The 19580-nt window shown below is 37.4% G+C and overlaps 1 long non-coding RNA gene across 1 annotated transcript; it reads left to right on the top strand.

Moving 5' to 3' along the window:
* The first annotated feature begins 2821 nt into the window (after nt 1–2821).
* LOC123583252 lies at nt 2822–19008 on the top strand. The gene is made up of 4 exons (XR_006704808.1): nt 2822–2979; nt 9642–9710; nt 11328–11418; nt 18867–19008. It is a non-coding gene; the product is annotated as an uncharacterized LOC123583252 (long non-coding RNA).
* Nucleotides 19009–19580: the final 572 nt, after the last annotated feature.

Below are 19580 nucleotides of genomic sequence, written 5' to 3'. Positions count from 1 at the left end.
TTCTCATGGCTTTGCCATTTTTGCCATCCCTTTTCAGGGATGACTTTTCAGCATAGTGAGCTGTAAACTAGAGGTTTGTATAGTCCAGGCTTGGTAGTAGCATTTATCTCTTCTGCTCATTTTCCACAAGCAAAAATTCAGTCACATTGGTACACATAACTCCAAGGCAGGCTGAGAAATGGACTAGGCATGTGATCATAAAAGAAAGAGGCCACATTTGGTTCTAAGGCTTGGTGTTCGGGACTTAAGCACTACAGAAGGATGAGCAGCAGTTTGGCAGTGGTAAAGAACAAGTATTGGCCACGTGTACAGTTAAGCCACCATTACCTTTAATTTCCTTGTTTTCACTTGTTCTTGTTAATGCATCCCTTTTAGGTTTGAGACGGAGCCCCGAACAGCAACTTAAAAATAACAGAAACCAACCTGCCAAACTGGGATTGATACTCAGTGAAAATCTCTCTTAAAAATGAAGGTGAGGGGCATCTGAGTGGCTCAGTCTATTGAGTGTCCGACTTCTGCTCAGGTCATGATCTCATGGCCTATGAGTTCAAACCCCTCATCCAGCTCTGTGCTGACAGCTCAGAGCCTGGAGCCTGCTTCAGCTTCTGTGTCTCCCTTTCTCTTTGCCCCTCTCCCACTCCCACTCTGCCTCTCTCCCTCTCAAAAATAAAGAAACATTTTTAAAAAATGAAGGTGAAATCGGGCGCTTGAGTGACTCATTCGGTTAAGCGTCTGACTTTGGCTCAGGTAATGATCTCATGGTTCATGAGTTTGAGCCCCACATTAGGCTTTATGTGGACAGCTCAGAGCCTGGAGCCTACTTTGAATTCCATGTCTCCCTCTGTCTCTGCCCTCCCTGGCTCATGCTCTGTTTCTCTCTCTCTCTCTCAAAAATAAACAAACATTAACAAATTTAAAAAAAAATGGAAGGTGAAATAAATACGTGTTCAGGCAAGTAAAAACTGAAAAATCATTATCAGCAGACCAATACTATAAAAAAACATTATAGGCAAAACAATAGGAAATTGATAACCAGATGGAAATTTGGATCCACACCAAAGGCAAGGATTCTCAGAAATGGTTAAAAGATGGGGGAAATTACAAGTCATTTTTCTCCTATTTTAAATTCTTTTAAAAGATTTTGACAAGTTAAAGGAAAAATAATAATAGTGCACTACAGAGTGTATAACGTATGTAAAAGTAAGGTATACAATAAAAATAGCACAAAGGGGGAGGAGAAATGGAAGAATACTCTTGTAAGTTTCTTGCGTGTAAACTGGTGTACTATTATGTGAATCAACACTGTGATAAGTTTAAAAACACGTATGTTATAGATCTCATGAGAAACCATGAACAAGTAAAAGAGCTAAAGCTAATAAACCAATAGTGGAGACAAAATGGCAAGCTAAAAATAATTAATCCAAACAAATGCAGCAAAAGAGTGGGGAAAAAAAGAGCACGAAACAAAAGGAACCAATAGAAAACACATAGTAAGATGGTAGGTTTAAAGCCAACTCAGCAAACTTTTTTGATATTTACTCAAATGAAATAAAACGTATGTCCACACAAAAACTGGTAAGCAAGTTTGCAAATTTTGTAATAAGTTTACGTAAGTTATAAATGTCTCAAATATCCATCAACTGGTAAATGGATGAATAAAATGCAATATATTCATAAAATAAAATAGTTTATAGCATTAAAGAACAAACTACTTGTGCATGCAAAGACATGGGTGAATCTCATAAATAATATGCTAAGAGGAAGAAGCCATCCACAAAAAAGTACATGCTGTGTGATTCCATTTATATGAAGTTCTAGAAAAAGCAAAACAACAGCAACAGAAAGCAGGTCAGTGGTTGTCAGAAGCTGGAGGGGCAGGAAGAGGATTGATTACAAAGAGGTAATAAAGGAGCTTTTGGGGGGTGATGGAAATATTCTCTATTTTGAGTTACAAAGCTGGGTACATTTGTCAAGACTCATTGAATTGTACATTTAAAATTGCCCCTCATAAAGCTGACATTAAAATGAATTAATAATTGGATGGGGCACCTGGGTGGCTCAGTTGGTTAAGCATCCGACTAAAGATCTGGGCTCAGGTCATGATCTCGTGGTTTATGGGATCAAGCCCACATTGGGCTCTGTGCTGACAGTGCAGAGCCTGCTTGGGATTCTCTATCTCCCTCTCTCTCTGGTCCTCCCTGGCTCATTCTCTCTCTCTCTCTCTCTCTCTCTCTCCCTCTCTTTCTCTCTCAAAATAAAAATAAATAAACATTATAGAATAATAAAAAATAAAATAGAATGAATTAACAATTTGATAATCATATCTTTAAAAATAGCAAGTTGACATTATAAGTGTGCTAACGAACACCCGTGAAATAAGACCCCAGTGTGGGGAGAAGGGTAATTCATTGGAAGAATGTGAGGGGAGAAGATCAGTAGAATAACCCATGTTCCAGGAATCCTGGGACTGAGCACATTAATAGAGACCCTAACCTCTTCTCTATAGGAGTCTGTTAAAATGTCCCTAAGAGTTTTGGCTACTCTCTTACCTAAACAGAAAAAGTGACTTCATGACAGCTAGTGCACCAACTGATTTCATGTTGAAGGCATCAGGTAATATGGCAAGTTGGAATACGCTTGTGTTTGCTACCTAGCTCCAAAGAGCAAACAAACAGGCCTCATTTAGCTAATTGAGGCCAACTGGTTTTGGTCTTAAGCAGTCCTGGATTAGAACAGATGACAAATGCTTTTGAGATAGATGTGTATAAACCATTTTAGAGCCTGAGGCAGAGCATATCATACTACAAGTGGAGCAGCATAAGACATAGCCGGGGAAAGAAAGCAAACTTTAAACTAAGGGACAAGTTGATGTTAATGCCAAATGTAAAGTTAGAAGAGGGGGCTGAAGATGCACCTGTCCTCTTCTAAGACTCACTAAAGGGTGTAGAAGCTGGATAGTTTTACATCCTCTCTAAGCAGGTAAATGCAGTTGATTTTTCATTTTGTCTACTTACTGTATAATCTCACATTTAATGGCTTGACTTTTATTAATGTATTATTGGCGTATTGAAATTTTTAAAAAATAACTGATATATGAACAAGATTTATAAGAAGACTGAACAAGCACAGAAATGTATAAAAAAGAAAATTTAAAAAATCTCTTCCCAATGCCCATGCCTATTGCCTTCTAGAAACATAATTAATGGTAAAGTGTCTTGATTTTTGTATAAATGTGATCTTTATGTTGTAGCACCTAAGATTTTGAGATTTATTTCTAATTCTCATACATATTTATATTATCCAGCATCACTCCCATTATTTTCTTTAAAATCTTTGCTCTCCCATTAGCCTTGACCACTCTCCATATCTCAGTAAGTCGCACTCCATTCATTTGTATGCTCAAGGCAAAATGTTGGGACCGTTCTTGATTCTTTCTTTCTTTCTTTTTTCAAATTACGCTCCACAAGCCATCGGCAAATATCTTCAGATCCATGTCCAAAATATTTGCTGCTTCTTATCACATCTACTACAATCGCACCTAGAGTGAAGCTACCATCTCTTTCCTAACTGATCTCCTTGATTCCACTTCTACTTTTTAAAATCTGTGTTCATGGAATTATGTCCTACCCCTGCTAAAATCCCTCCAATGACTTTCTGGACCCTGGAATGAAATCCAGACTTCTTCATGCCCTACAAAGCCTGACATTTTGCCTTTTGGCTGCTTCTCTGACCTCTCCCTCTAGTTCATTTTACTTCAACAAAACTTGCCTCCTTGCTATTCTGAAAATAAATTCAATATATTTCTTTCTGAAGATCTTTTTTGTTTGTTTTTTTGCTTCTTTATTCTACCTAAAATGCTATTTCTCAGATATTTGTGTGGCTCACTCTTTTATATCACCCGGCTGTCTGCTTAAATCTCATTTCCTCCTGCTCTAAAATATCACCCCATCCCATCATAACATGAATCCCTCTATCCTACTCATTGGTCTTTCTAGCATTTACCACCACTTGAAAATCATGTGCATCCCTATTTTTTGCCTATCAGACACACAAACATTAACTCCCTGAGGGCACAGACTTAGTTTATTAGTTACGATACTTCCATTCCTAGAAGAGTGCCTGTCATAGAATAATCACTAAATAAATGTTTTTTGGATGAATGAATGAATTTTTCAGCTTCTCTAGCTATTTAGGTAGTTTAGTTTAGTGCTTTCTACTTCACTGAACTGTCATCACTACTGTGATCACCAAGCACAGATCAATTGGAGATATCTGCTGTTTTTCTCTTTGAGAATTGTGAAGAGCTAACCAAAAATAAGTGAACAAAGTCCAGTACTGGTTTTTGATATATGATCAATAACATAACACACTAGACTGAGTGATTATATGTTAGGATCTTTACCTCAAAGTAGATAAAGAAAAAAAATAAGGAAAACAGTCTTGGTGTTAGTGTATTTCAGAGACTATTTATTCTATTCTTTTTAGATATACAATCTCCTTTCTCAGGAAATCTTGACAAATATCTCGCTGTGGAAGGTTAGGTCCATCAGTGTTAGTCACACTTTAATTTGCTCCAGACACTATACTGGCTTTCACAACTCTTTAGGGCTGCAGTGTTCTATATTAAGCTGGATCACCCTGAGCCAGCTGGTTTTGGAACACTGCCAAAGCTATGGACATCTTCAAAGGCCTTTATACAGGGTGGAGCTGTGTTTTGAGACTTTGTTTCTCTTCTTCATGCTATAGATGATGATCTTTCTAAACTTTGGACAATTAATAGGCAGTTTCAATCTATTTGTATCAACAAGAATACACGATATAACTAAGAAAGGAAATTTTTAATCATTTTTTACATTTCCCAATGTAAACAAATGAGATACAATTCAAAAGCATCCCCAAGATATCCTTACTCTCTCTCAGGCTATGTAAGAGTGTAATCCATTTCTCTGGTCCAGTCATTAACTTGGCAAGATGATATCTAGTAATCAAGGAAAACAGCCAATTAACGGAAAAGTTTTACTCCGTTCATGGTTGCTAGTGAAATAGAGACGATTTTAAAGTGAATTTAGGACTTCAGTCCAAAATATCTCCAAGGCTGCAATTAATGGAAACATGTCTGCATTGGATGTTGCTTGCAGGTTTCACACACTCAAGTGGTCCTCACAATATAAATCTCAAATATGCTAGTAATTTAATCTAGTAATTAGATATTGACATATAATATTTTGACACCCTTGGATATGAAGGGACTAGGACCGGAAGAATGGACTTATTAAAAGCTGGGTTATAAACTTTTGTCTTACATGTGCAGTATAATGAACTCTGTCCAAGGTGGTCATGGTGATGGTACAGGTGGAAAGCAAGGGTGATGCAGTAGAGAATCTATTGGGGATTGCTCATCATAGGCTTAAAAGCCCATTTTTTTTTTTTTGAAAAAAGAATTATTTTCTGGATATAGTTGTATTTGTGGAATTGTCAACTGAGTCACATAAAAATCATGCAATACTGTCTTCCTAAAGCTAAATTTTATTCCACTTATTCACTCCTCTCATTTGGTGTGAGGTCAGCTCAGATGTCTTCTCAAACCCATGTTTCTCATAGTATGGCCTAGGTAGACAGCTCTTTACATTGGGATGTGTTCTGAGGTGTTGATGAAACTGTGTAAGAAAACTAGGGACCCGCCCCTGTGTGCCCCTTTTGGACACACAGTAGGCACTCAATCAATCCCATTTTCCTTCATCTTATTTACCATGTTGTCTAATTTCTGAAATGAGGCTTGTATTCAAGTTTGGATTCTATATCATATTGCCTCATAGTTGCTAGAAAGAGTCATGAAATAAACAGAACACGCAGAAAAGCTTTTATTCTTGAGCATCTCTGTTACTACATGTATAGCTTTTATTAAGAACTTTTTTGTGGAGAGCCTGAGAGCCTGACTGGCTCCAACAGTAGAGCATGTGACTCTTGATCTCAGGGTCATGAGTATGAGCTCCACATTGGGTGTAGAGCTTACTTTAAAAAAGAACTTGTTTGTAACTTTCAAAGGAAATTAAAAAAAAAAAATACTGGGGCACCTGGGTGGCTTAGTCAGTTAAGTGTCCAACTTCGGCTCAGGTCATGATCTTGGGGTTCATGAGTTTGAGCCCCATGTTAGGCTCTGTGCTGACAGCTCAGAGCCTGGAGCCTGCTTCGGATTCAGTGTTTCCCTCTCTCTCTGCTCCTTGCCCACTCGCACTCCCTCTCTCTCAAAAATAAATAAACATTTAAAAAAAAATTTTTTTAATTACTCAGTGAGTAGTGGAATGGTAGAATTACAATGAAAACATTCTTAGTAATGTTATTTTGAAGAATGGAAATAGTTCCATACTAAAATCGCCTCAAATTTGGCCAAATAGCTACTTTCCACCATATAGCATATTACCTCTTTTTCAACAATATTCTATTGTTCTTCTCATCTCACAGTTCATAGGGATCAAGTACTCAAGTACACTTGAAATTCTAAGGTAGGCCTCAAAAGAAAGAATTAGCCTGAAAGAAAAAGAAAAGTTTGGGTTAGGTGATCCATAATTGTTTTTTGTTTTGTTTTGTTTTGTTTTTTGTTTTTTTGCTGTTTATTTAAGGACATATGGGAAATATGAAAATGACTTCTCTATGTGAGTAAATGTAATTAGGCAATATATTAATTTTATAAACCAATCACCATTGAGCTTTGAAAACAATTCATCATTTTAAATTGTGATTCAATATAGAGATTTTTATTTTTTTTTTTTACTTTTTTTTAACGTTTATTTATTTGTGAGACAGAGAGAGACAGAGCATGAACAGGGGAGGGGCAGAGAGAGAGGGAGACACAGAATCCAAAACAGGCTCCAGGCTCTGAGCTGTCAGCACAGAGCCCGATGCGGGGCTCGAACTCACAGATCACGAGATCATGACCTGAGCCGAAGTCAGACGCTTAACCGACCCAGCCACCCAGGTGCCCCAATATAGAGATTTTTAAATTTGAGCACCTACTATGTGGCAATATCCTTCCAAGCAAGAACAACAAAAAAAAAGATCTTGTCCTTGTAGAGATTACATTCTCACGGGAAGAAGATTTATTTGGAGCCCAACTCAACAGGGTTTAATTACTCAGTTATCTAAATAATTTCTATAAGAATGTGATGGGGCACCTCGGTGGCTCAGTCAGTTAAACCTCCGACTTTGCTCAGTACATGCTCTCATGGTCCGCGAGTTCGAGCCCCACGTGGGGCTCTGTGCTGACAGGTCAGAACCTGGAGCCTGCTTCAGATTCTGTGTCTCCCTCTCTCTCCACCCCTCCCCATTTGCACTCTGTCTCTGTCTGTGTGTGTGTCTCTCTCTCTCTCAAAAATAAATAAACACTTTAAAAAAAAAGAAGAATCTGAGGTGCTGGGGTGGCTCAGGCAATTAAGCAGCTGACTCTTGATCTTGGCTCAGGTTGCAGTCTCAAGATCAAGCCCCACATCTGGCTCTGTGCTAACAGTGCAGAGCGGCTTGGGATTCTCTCAGTAGCTCCCTGTCTTTTGCCCCTCCCCCCCACCTCAAAATAAGTAAACAGGAAAAAAATGTTTAAATAATCTCTAAAAGAATCTCATCAACGAAACTTGCTTTCTGGTAGAGAGTCTGAAAAATGTGAGATTTCTATACAAGGTACAGATGTAGCAAATAACTAAATTGAGTCAATGATATGATACCTTGTTTAATAGTATTAACCCCTTAAAACAGATTCCAGGAGCAAAAATGCTGAATGGATATGGAAGCACAGATCTTATCACAGACTGTGATAATAAAAGATCAAGGATATGAGACACCCCTCTCTGCAAATGGATTATTCATAAGAGTAACTTCATAAAAACAAAGTTTAGCCTCTCAGCCTATAAAATCCTTATGGAAGATCCCTAGGCTCTTCATCAAACTGATTTCAAATTGAACAGAAAAATATTTTCAAAACTGTTTATAAAAATGATGATACAGGAATCATCTTCCTGGGGGGAATGTTGATGTTCCAAATAAAAGCAGAAATGATAGATCTTGGTACATTTTCGTATATTACTGTTTAAAAGTACACAACACTTTCCTTGGTGCCTAACGCCTTCTTGACTCTTTGACTTCATTCCCTGTTATTACTTCCTTCCCTGTTTTTCTTTGCTCTCAGAAAAAACAAACAACAGCAAAAATATAATTTATTTATCTCTTTGAACCTGTAGAAATTCAGATACATGGACATAGGAAAGAAAAATTTGAAATCTTTTCATTTAACCCACACACATAGAAGCCAAAATGCTGCAATCAGGATCTGTTAACAGGAAATCAAAGTTGCAGAATCAACACTGAAAGATTATTAGGAAAGGTGGGGGTTTCCCTTTCCCTCCTCTTCTCAGTGTTGGTATAACATTAATTAATGAAGAAACAGATTGAGAGATTACTCTTTGAAAACAAAAGGTATGATATTTCCCTTGCATTTTCTATTTCCTAAATTCCTAGCTCAGCCAAACTTGAACCACTAGCTGGGTAACCTTGAACAATTTACTTAATCTTTCTAAACACCAGTGTCTTCTTCTGTAAGTGTGATTAAACACTGTAGCTACCAGGGCACCTGGGTGGCTCAGTTGGTTAAGTGTCCCACTCTTGAGTTCAGCTCAGGTCATGATCTCAAGGTCATGAGATGGAGCCTAGTATCAGGCTCCCCACTGGGACGTGGGGCCTACTTAAGATTCTCTCCCTCTTTCCCTCTCTCTTCTCCTATCCCTTTGTCCCTCCATCACGGCACACCCTCTCTCTTTCAAAAAACAAACAAACAAAAAAAAACTGTAGTTACTTCATAGGATTATTATGAGAATATGCCTCTGAAACACCTAACCTAGTGCATTGCACACAGCATGTACACAATAAAGGGGGCTATTATTATTAGCAATTCTTCTTAAATGCCTTAAAACAGATTCCAGAAACAAAAAGGGACGAATGGCAGGAAAGCCTTATGTCTTATTGCAGACTGTGATAACAATAGACCCCTTTAAGCCAGATATGCAAAAACTTATCCACTATGTGTTATCCACTAAGAAACACATTCACTCTCTTTTTAAATATTGAATGAACACTTACAATGTGCTAATCACTGTATAGGTGCTGGGGATATATTAGTGAAAAAGACAAACAAATTCTGCCCTGGTGCTTATGGTCTGGAAGGCAACAGTGATGTTAAACAATAATCACTCACTTGCTCTATAATTAGTATCATAACAAGAGCTATGAAGGAAAAGTGCAGGTGCTATAAAAGTATAAATACAGGGTGGGGAAGGATAACTTAGTCTGAACAGTCAGAGAAGGCAGCCCCAGGGAAAAGATACTTAACCTGAGATCTAGAGTCAACAAGACAGATTCGTAGAGGTGGCATTGATAGAACATAGTAAAGTAATTCAAATGTATAAATAAAACCACAAAAAAGATCTCATTTCAGCCATAGACGTATTTATTTTAAAATAATAGAATACTTTCTAAGGGTCTTTATAATTGGAAACTATTACTATAGGGTATTATTAGATTATTAATCTCAATACAAAAATTAAGAAAATTTTATTTAACAAAATACACTTAAATGGATCCATTTGTTACAAATTCAGGTGCTGTATGTATAAAAAGCTAGAATTACAAAATCAATCTTCATAAACTCCAGGCTTCCAAGATATAAGGTAAGCAGAAATGGATAAGGTTTTATTTGCTTTGGGACGTTTTTTTATTTGTTTGTATTTTTAGGCATCGTTAAGTGGAAAGAACATTGAATCTGACGTCAGAAGGTCTGAGTTCTATTTCTATTCACTCACAGGGGAGCCATAGGCAAGGCCTTTAAATTTATGCAGCTTCCTTTTTCTGAAAGGGGGTGTTGCTTACAAAAGCCCCGCATTACAGAAGCTTAGCAGAGGGGCTCTGTTAGCTCAGGAGATGGCCTGATGGTATGGACTGGGGTCAGAGGGTTCCTGAAACTTTTCCTTTTTCACCTAAATATCTGTTTGCTTCTCTGTTCTGGCTTTATGACAGTAAACAACCAGGTGTCTCATTACCTCGAGACTGAAAGAGAAAGAGAGAAAAGATCAGCAGCTTTCGGTAACAGTAATGGAACAGATAACTGATAGGAGCAAAAGTTATCTAAGAATAAAGACGACAGTATGGGAGTCAAATATTTACCACCCCACTTACGTGATAAAGTACTTATCTTCTGGGTGGTGCTCGGGGTTCTGTTGCTAGAAATAACGACACTACTGTGAGCACCAAATTCTCTCGGAATTTCTCCTTCTGCATCTTGCTCTTCTTCCTAAGCAGCTTTCTGCCTTCTCCCAGGCCATTCTCCTTTTTTTTTTATTTTTTATTTCGGCTTCTTTGTCTCTTCTCCTCTGCTTTCCCTGCCTTTTCTCCTGCTACTCTTTTTCTCTGCTCCTTTCAGTTTCCCTTCCTTTTGCTCCATCCCTCGAGGACACAATCATTAATTAAAACCTTTAATATCAGCATGGAGCCAGCTACAAACCCTCTGCCCCCCCCCCTCAAAAATAAATAAAAACATAAAAAAAAACCTTAATAACTAAAGCAAAAATATATCTTAAGGGGGCACCGGGCGGTCTCAGTTGATGGAACATGTGACTCCTGATCTCAGGGTTGTAAGATCAAGCCCACATTGGGTGTACAGATTCGTTAAACATCTTCGACCAATGTATTTTAATAAAAGCCTTAAAAATTATAATCAGTTGTTATAACTACATACAATACAAAGAAAATTTGTCAACAAATAATATGCAAAGGTCACTGCTCATGTCACCCAGTACTAACTGCAAGATTTCCATTTGTATGGATTAGTATCGTACCACTCTCACGGTGTTACTTACAAGTTTTTTAAGGAAAAAAATGTGAAGAATGGGAAGCATTGTATTTACGCTCAGTGTGTATGCCACTGAACTAAATATATCATGCTCTGATATTGTCAGATAATTTTATTGTCATTTTGCAGGTGGGCACTTCAAAGATATTACTTGTCAATCCCTAGTAGTTATACATATATAGACAGGAAAATAAACACAGGTAAATAAATCTTGGGGGGGGGGGGAACAAAAGTTTGCCTTAGATTTTGTGTAACTAACCAAGGAATTTTTTAACTTGAAAACTAAAAAGCAAATTGTTTTGGGTGAAATTATTTATACCCTACTTTATCTTATATTTGTATAGAAGATAACCAAATGTCATCATTTCTGAGATGGCTGATACCTAAATGCTATGGCAAGGAAATTCCCCAGCATCACCACTATTTTGTCTTTACACAGTCTACTAGCCAATCATCTTGGAACAGGCCAGCAGAGGACGAAACTGCTCTTAGCAAACACCAGAATCAGAATGTGTTAGCACTTCATGAAGGTACAGTGAAATGCTCTCCAATTTTATTCTTTTGGTTGGAATTGATTTTTAAGAATTCATGTCACTAGCAGGCTGGTTGATCAAGTGAAGTTATCATGGACTTGGTTGGGTTAGAGAGGAAGTCACTTAGGGGTGCTTGGTGACTCAGTTAAGGGGCCGACTCTTGATTTCGGCTCAGGTCATGATCTTATGGTTTGTGGGCTGGCGCCCTGTGTCTCTCTCTCCCTCTCTCTGCCCCTTCTCCTCTTGTACTCTCTCTCAAAATAAATAAATCAACTTGGAAAAAAAAAAAAAAAGAAAGGAAGTCACTTAGAACAATGAAATCATGTAACTTCTGTCCCTGTTGACTAATGCTTATTACTCTTTTGTTACTTCATACAGGAGACAGCTAATGAAAAGAAATCCTATAATCTGAGAACTCTTGAAATTGTTTCACTTCTTAATTCCTTAAAAAAGAAAAGATAATACAGCAATCCATTGGTAGCCTGTGCACACACAAAGGAGAATGAATTCATTTTGTTAAGTTTATTAAAAATAATAGAATCAACAAGCTGGGAAAAAAGGAAGAAAAATTTCTTTTCTGGTGTTCAAGTTGGAAATCTAAGTAAGCACTTTGATTCTTTGGGAAGGTATCCTGTAAAGTTTGGATAACAGGCTAGTCTTTCTTTTAACAATCCCAGAAAAAAACAAGAGCCCTTTCTCTGAAATCTGGAAAAACAGGAAAAATTTGTATTCTGTGTTTTGCCAGGATTCCAATCTAAAGGACCTGAGGGATGGTAGATACCATACCCAGGAGCCCATGGTTTCCAGCAGATTACTTCCTAAACATCAGGGAAGGGCCTGGGAGTTTCCCTCAAAACAGAAGACATTATTTTAAACCTTACTTAGGGAGGTAAACCACAATCTTAGAAACTGGATATCTTCATAGTGAAGGGTTTTAATAATGGGGAAAAAAAAGGAAATTTGGAACTTTAACAAGGAAGGGTTTGAAACTAAGCTCTTGTTAGTGTCCTCCAACCGTGGCCTTGAAGCGATGCGTTACGAGCATCCTACATTAATTACTGAAGTGGCTACGCAACGATGATCCGGTTATCTGGACTGGATGAGGTTCTCCTTCATTTCTTCCACCTCTTTTTACTCAGATTCTACTCTGGATAAGCAAACTTCTAACCTAAATTTTATTTATTATTTGTTTATGTATTCATTCATTCATTCATTCATTCATTCATTCATAACTAGGCTCCATGCTGGTTGTGGAGCCCAATGCAGGGCTTGAACTCAGACCTCTGAGTTCAAGACCTAAACTGAGATCAAGAGTTGATCACTCAACTGACTGTGCCACTCAGGAGCCCCTAAATTTTATTTTTCATTTGGACTTCCCTGAGAGTAAAGTGACCTGAATATTCTAGATTGTTTCATAAGTATCCTTTTTAAAATTTGCAACAAACTTCTAGGTTTCTCATTAACTCCTAGTGAACGTTATTTTTAGCATGAATGAGTCCCTCAGAGTCTGTCTATTCTGTAGTTGTACCAATAAAAATGAATTTCTGAATATGCTTGGTTTTAACTGATAGAGACTTCATAAAGATTTGCCTTGAGAATTTCAAACTGGAAAAGACCTGCGTAGCGTTCTCTTCTTAACCAACTCCTCAAGTGCACTCTTCAAGTGCAACTAAAAACCACAGTCCTTCATTTAAACTGAGCAACCGTTTGTGAAGTCTTGTCATGTTAAAACTATGCATAAAACTTTAAGATCATATATCGATGATGGTGATTGTTGAGGCTTGACAACGGATCCCTTGAAAGTTCATCACATTATTCTTTCTGTCATAAAAAGTATGTGTTTGAAATTTCTTCATAAAAAGTAATGTGAAAAAAGTATCAGGAGATTTCAAATCCATCTTCAAAGAATGTTCTAAAATTAAGGTAATGTGATTTGTTCTCTGCCTGGATTTTCAGTGTTACTTGTCTCCACAACAAGCAAACCTTTAGCTCAAGTTACCCAGGCAGTGCTATCAGGTGTCCACCAGCTCTGCCTCTTGCTGAGCACTGTTTCTTTGCCAGGAGGCACTATATTTGGATCCATGTGTAACAGTTGATACTTTGGCTCAAGTTGTAAGAACCAACGCATTTCTTTTCTAGGAGGGGTTGATACTTGTTTGTCCCTGCGGAAAGAGATAGGATTTTGATTTTCGTAGGGTAGTTCTGCCCTCTTGATAAAAAAACCTAACAGTTCTCCTGCTCCTAGGCCTCTGTCCCCTGTGCACAATAGGCTCTCTTGCTCAAAATTTTTATATGCTCTTGTCTTTGGGTCAGAAACACTTTTTTTTTCATTAAAAAATTTGTTTAATGTTTATTTATTTTTGAGAGAGAAAAAGAGTGTGACTAGGGAGGGGCAGAGAAAGAGGCAGACCCAGAATCTGAGCAGGCTTCAGGCTCTGAGCTGTCAGCACAGAGCCCGACGCAGGGCTCAAACTCACGAACTGTGAGATCATAACCTGAGCTGAAGTTGGAGGTTTATCTGACTGAGCCACCCAAGCGCCCCGGGGTCAGAACCTCGTTAGTGTTACAGAGGCTAAGTTCTGAAATGACAACACACTGATTTAACTGTTATATAAACATAAGTATATACTTAATAATGTAAAATTCATAATATTATAGATTTTAAAATAACATTAATTTACATATAATATAAAATTTTATTAAATATAAAATAAAATAATTTTGTCCAGATAGATATAAAGAAAACTAGAAACGTCTTCATATTTTTTTCTCCTAAGGATTGAATCCTAGATAGAAAGACTTATTGGCCTAATAAATTTCATTAAAGAAAAGGTTCAACTGATGTTAATTTGGAAAATGTGTCTCATCTTGTGTGTAAGTTGGAAAATGTGTGTATTCATCTTGCCCATGTTTTTCACAGTGCTGTTTGTTACATCACTTTAACTGTTGTGTTGACTGTATTTGTTTAAAGACTTATCAAAATTATCTTTTGACATTTAATATAGCTCTGATTAAGACCACTCTATTATTTTATTTATTTTTTTTTTTTCAATGTTTATTTATTTTTGGGACAGAGAGAGACAGAGCATGAACGGGGGAGGGGCAGAGAGAGAGGGAGACACAGAATCGGAAACAGGCTCCAGGCTCTGAGCCATCAGCCCAGAGCCTGACGCGGGGCTCGAACTCACGGACCGCGAGATCGTGACCTGGCTGAAGTCGGACGCTTAACCGACTGCGCCACCCAGGCGCCCCAAGACCACTCTATTAAGATTGATTAAGGTGTATCTATATCAAGTACCTGGGTTAAATTAAAAAATAAGATAAAATCTAGGACAACTTTGAATACTGTAATTTTCAGATTTAATTTAAATGTTTGACTTTGTATTGATGGAATAACCATATATATGTTCTCGAATTTTCCTTCTTAGAAGAAATTCGTAGAAAAACCAACTATTCCATGGAGATCATAATATGATTTTTTCACATACTGAAAAATATGTTACTATTATCAACAAGTTTTGTTCCGTATGCAAGGCTATATATCTTAATAGGAATAATGGTTTCAGCTTAAGATATTTGAAGAAAATATTCTTTACTATCAGGTTTAGAGCTTTATCTCTTAATCCTGAAATGACTTTTATTATGATCAATCTTTTTTACTCTATTGTACTCATTCTCCTAATATTCCCTGTCAGTTATGCAAAAACATAAAAATTGTCAAGGAAGTTTGCATCTTGATTAGAACCACATTGGGCTGAATCAGACTTGCGTGAAAAGAAAATTTCAGAGATATAAAGTTCCATAATATATTCTGCAAAAGCAGCCACATTTCAGTTATGTACATGGACACTACAGTCAGATTGGTAGGGTTCAAAACCTGGTTCTGCCTATACTAACCAGCTGTACAAATATAAGTTATATGAACTCTGTTCTTTCATTTCCTTATCTGAAAATAATAGTACCTAGCTCCTATGGTTACTGTGAGGATGAAATAAGTCAACACATATAAAGGATTCAGAAGAATATCTAGCTAGTGATGGTTATTGTTCAAAATTTCAATTTGTTCCAAAGATCTTTGTTATGTGCCTATGGCAGTTTATATAACAATATATGTGTGAATGACAGTGTTACTTGCATGAGCATGTGCTAAAAATGATACTCCTAAATTTCACTTCATTATAAAACTAAAATGTTTTCACAGAAAATTTGGAAAATACAAAAAGCAAATAGAAGCATAATAGAATTATACCACGTTTCACCATCCAGAGGCAACCATTGATAATGTTTAAATCTAGACTTTTTCCATGCATTTTTAAATGTAAGCTTTAGTGTCTAAAGTAATAATATTTAAGTAGACATGGGTGGATTTATTACTTATAGATAGCATACTGCAGTTACTTTGTTAAAGCTTTTAAATTCTGAGAAGAAGCAGGCATCAAACTTTTGGCTAAAGTACGGTTTAAAAATAGTTTGTCATGTGAAATAATCAGATTATGAAAATATTGAAAGATTCCAGTTTCATATCTCACAGATTTAAGAAAATGCCTCACTTACTTTCTTCATCAGTTAACCTTTACACAGCTGGCAGAAAGTAGCCTTGAGGCATTTCCCAAAATTAATTTTATTCTGAAAGTAAACCAATAGGTATGTGCGTATTACACAGATTGGCAAAATTTGATAAGATGTGTAAACTGGATATTGTTGGAATTCAGTGTAGTTCTGCTATATGTTATTGATCCATATTCATTCCTTCATATTATTCCTTATCTTAAAACAATTTCATGCTTTAATTAGATTTTTGATGAGTTGATTCATCATTGTTAGTACCACATCCTTTTACGTTGTGGCTAGGAATGGCATGCTTTACTGCATTCCACTGCAACTACACATGTGGATACCCTCCAATGAAAATACAAGTTTCCTTGCTTTTCCCAGAGTATGTAAACGGATTTTAAAAACACTTTGTAGAGGTACTGTCTTTTGGGTGGAGAGATTTTACTGTAAATAAAGCATGTTAAGATTAGATTTCCCCAAGGATCTTTCCAATCCAAAATACCACTTCTTTAAATGCCCTTATTTGTACACCAGCATTGTTAATAATTATGTCTTCATAGCTCCACCATTGCTGGAGAGATACACGGAAAAGCATGAGACATTCTAAATGCAGACAATGTGAAATACTACTTAAAGGATCAGAAGAGATGACATCAGTAGTTTAGGGCAAAATTATAACTTAAAGATATTGAGATTTAAAAACCAATTAATTTAACATTAATTTTGGGCTATTAAAACTTTATATTATCAGGATGAAGTTAGTCAATTCATGTAGTGTTTAAAATTTTTCTTTTTTTCCAACGTTTATTTTATTTTATTTTTGGGACAGAGAGAGACAGAGCATGAACGGGGGAGGGGCAGAGAGAGAGGGAGACACAGAATCGGAAACAGGCTCCAGGCTCTGAGCCATCAGCCCAGAGCCTGACGCGGGGCTCGAACTCACGGACCGCGAGATCGTGACCTGGCTGAAGTCGGACGCTTAACCGACTGCGACACCCAGGCGCCCCTATTCATGTGGTGTTTAAAAACAAAGTCTGTGTTGTTTCATTCTCATTACAGGTATAATAAATATTTTTTACAGTTTGAAATATTGAAAATTATAAAGTAAAAAATTAACAGTTTCACAATCCCACCTCCCAAAGATAACTCTGGTTAATTGTTTACCCTATATACACAGACAAGATCCAGATTTAAGAAGTACTTTTTTGGGGGCGCCTGGGTGGCTTAGTCAGTTAAGTATCTGACTTCAGCTCAGGTCATGATCTTGCAGACTGAGTTCAACAGCTCAGAGCCCAGAACCTACTTCAGATTCTGTGTCTCCCTCTCTCTCTGCCCCTTCCCTACTCACACTCTCTCTCTCTCTCAAAAATAAATAAACATTATTTTTTTTAAAGAAGTACTATTAAAAAAATTTTGTTTAAAGTTTATTTATTTATTTTGAGAGAGAGAGAGAGGAAGAGAGAGAGAGAGTACACGCAGAGGAGGGCCGGAGAGAAAAGGAGAAAGAGAAAGTCTCAAGCAAGTTCCCTACTGTCAGCACAGAGCCTATGGGCTCCAACTCACCAACCATGAGATCATGACCTGAGCCCAAATCAAGAGTCAGAGGCTTGACTGACTGAGCCACCCAGGCACCCCTAGAAGTATTTTATTTGTGGGGTGCTTGGGATTTTCTCTCTCTCGCTCACTTTCTCTGCCCTTCTCCCAGTCATGCTGTCTCTGTCTCTCTCAAAATAAATAAATAAATAAACGTTTAAAAAAAAAAAAAGTATCTCGTGATTCAGAATAATCACTTTTGCTACTAGCTCCTTTAAAAATTGGTTAAAAGTTGACAATGTGGAAAGAAAGCACTTATTTCCAGATTCTAAGCGTTGGTTAGTCACATCACACTGTATTATAATGGAAATGCTTCATCCTAAAATGACTAGTTTATTTATTTATTTTTAAATGTTTATTTATTTTTGAGAGAGAGAGACAGAGGCAGAGTGTGAGTGGGGGAGGGGAAGAGAGAGAGGGAGACACAGAATCCAAAGCAGGCTCCAGGCTGTCAGCACAGAGCACTCATGAACCATGAGATCATGACCTGAGCCGAAGTCAGACGCTTAACCGACTGAGCCACCCAGGCATTCCCTAAAATGACTAATTTAAGAAGTCATTAACTTTAAAAGATCTCAAAAGCAAAAATAGTAATATTTTTACAAAAAGTGAATTTGCTTTTAAAATCACATGTCAACAGATTTTAGGGCATAATGGATGCTCAATAAGTGTGTATAACATCTTAATGTTTTATGTGAAGGTATTGATGATCAAAAGAATCACCAATAATGTATCAGTCAGGGCTCTGAGAGGAAACAGATGTTACAGCCAAAGGAGTGTAATTGAAAATAATTTTTTATTGAGGTATAATTGACATACAATAGCCTATGAGTATCGGGTATACATCAGAGTGACCAACATTGACAATGTTTTAATAAAGGAACACTGCACAGAGGTGTGGGCAGATCTTTCTAATGAGCTCTCATGGTATACATCTAGATCTGCTCTCTGCACATTTTCCTTATTTTATTTAGTTCAAATGTGCAAGACATCCTGATCGTCCTGGTTGAAAGCTTGCGGCTTTTGTCATTTGTCTGTTCTTGGTTTCCTAACCCACGGCTTCTCAACTCTTTACAGCAAGGCAAACTTAGAACTTGAGGAAAATGGGTAAGCCTTCTTCCCAGCCAGGATAGCCTCCCGGGGTGAGAAGATTAATTCCTTGGCACAACCAAGTAATTGGGAATTTGTGCCCCAGGCCCATCTCTCACTTTCTGGACTTTCTTCAAGTAACATTTTTCTTCATACACAAAGCTTTTCTCGTTACTGACCTACATGTTTTGTTTCTATCTCCTTTCCAGAATCACATATTCTCTATTCTTTCGACCACCACTGACCAGATGCCTCAAGGAAATGACTTTATCTGAGTAAAACATCAGTCTGGCTAACCCTTGATCTTATCATGAGGAAAATTCCTCCCCTTTTGAAATCTCAAACTTGGAGCTCCTGGTAGTTTTTTCAATGCCCTTACTATCTACCTTTTTACTAAAGGTAGTTTAGTAACTCACTAAAAGTGAGTTTTACCTCTCACTTGCTAAATGGGGGGGGGGGGTAATACCTCTCACTTGCTAAATGGGGGGGGAGGTTGTTTTGTTTTGTTTTTTGCTTACTGGAAGCTGCCAGCGAAATGCACTGTCCCTCCAAAAACTGCTCCTCTTTCTTCAATACTAGTTATTAATACCACTCCCAAAACCCAGACTTGAAATTTTGAAGCTAGTTTTTTTTTTTTAATATTTATTTATTTTTGAGAGAAAGCATGAGCGGGGGAGGGGCAGAGAGAAGGGGAGGCGGAAGACCCAAAGCGGGCTCCGTGCTGACAGCAGAGAGCCCCATGCGGGGCTTGAACCCACAAACCGTAAGACCATGACCCGAGCCAAAGTCAGACACCCAACTGACTAAGCCACTGAGGTGCTCCTTGAAGCTAGTTTTAAAAAGTTTAAACTTAACTTTTTCCTCACACATTTCCTCAATTATGTAGGCTTCATGGATCTGCCCCGAGAGCCTTTCTCATCCAT

Source organism: Leopardus geoffroyi, chromosome B1 (assembly GCF_018350155.1).
Source record: "Leopardus geoffroyi isolate Oge1 chromosome B1, O.geoffroyi_Oge1_pat1.0, whole genome shotgun sequence".
NCBI classification, from domain to species: domain Eukaryota; kingdom Metazoa; phylum Chordata; class Mammalia; order Carnivora; family Felidae; genus Leopardus; species Leopardus geoffroyi.
This window is presented reverse-complemented; position numbering and strand designations above follow the sequence as displayed.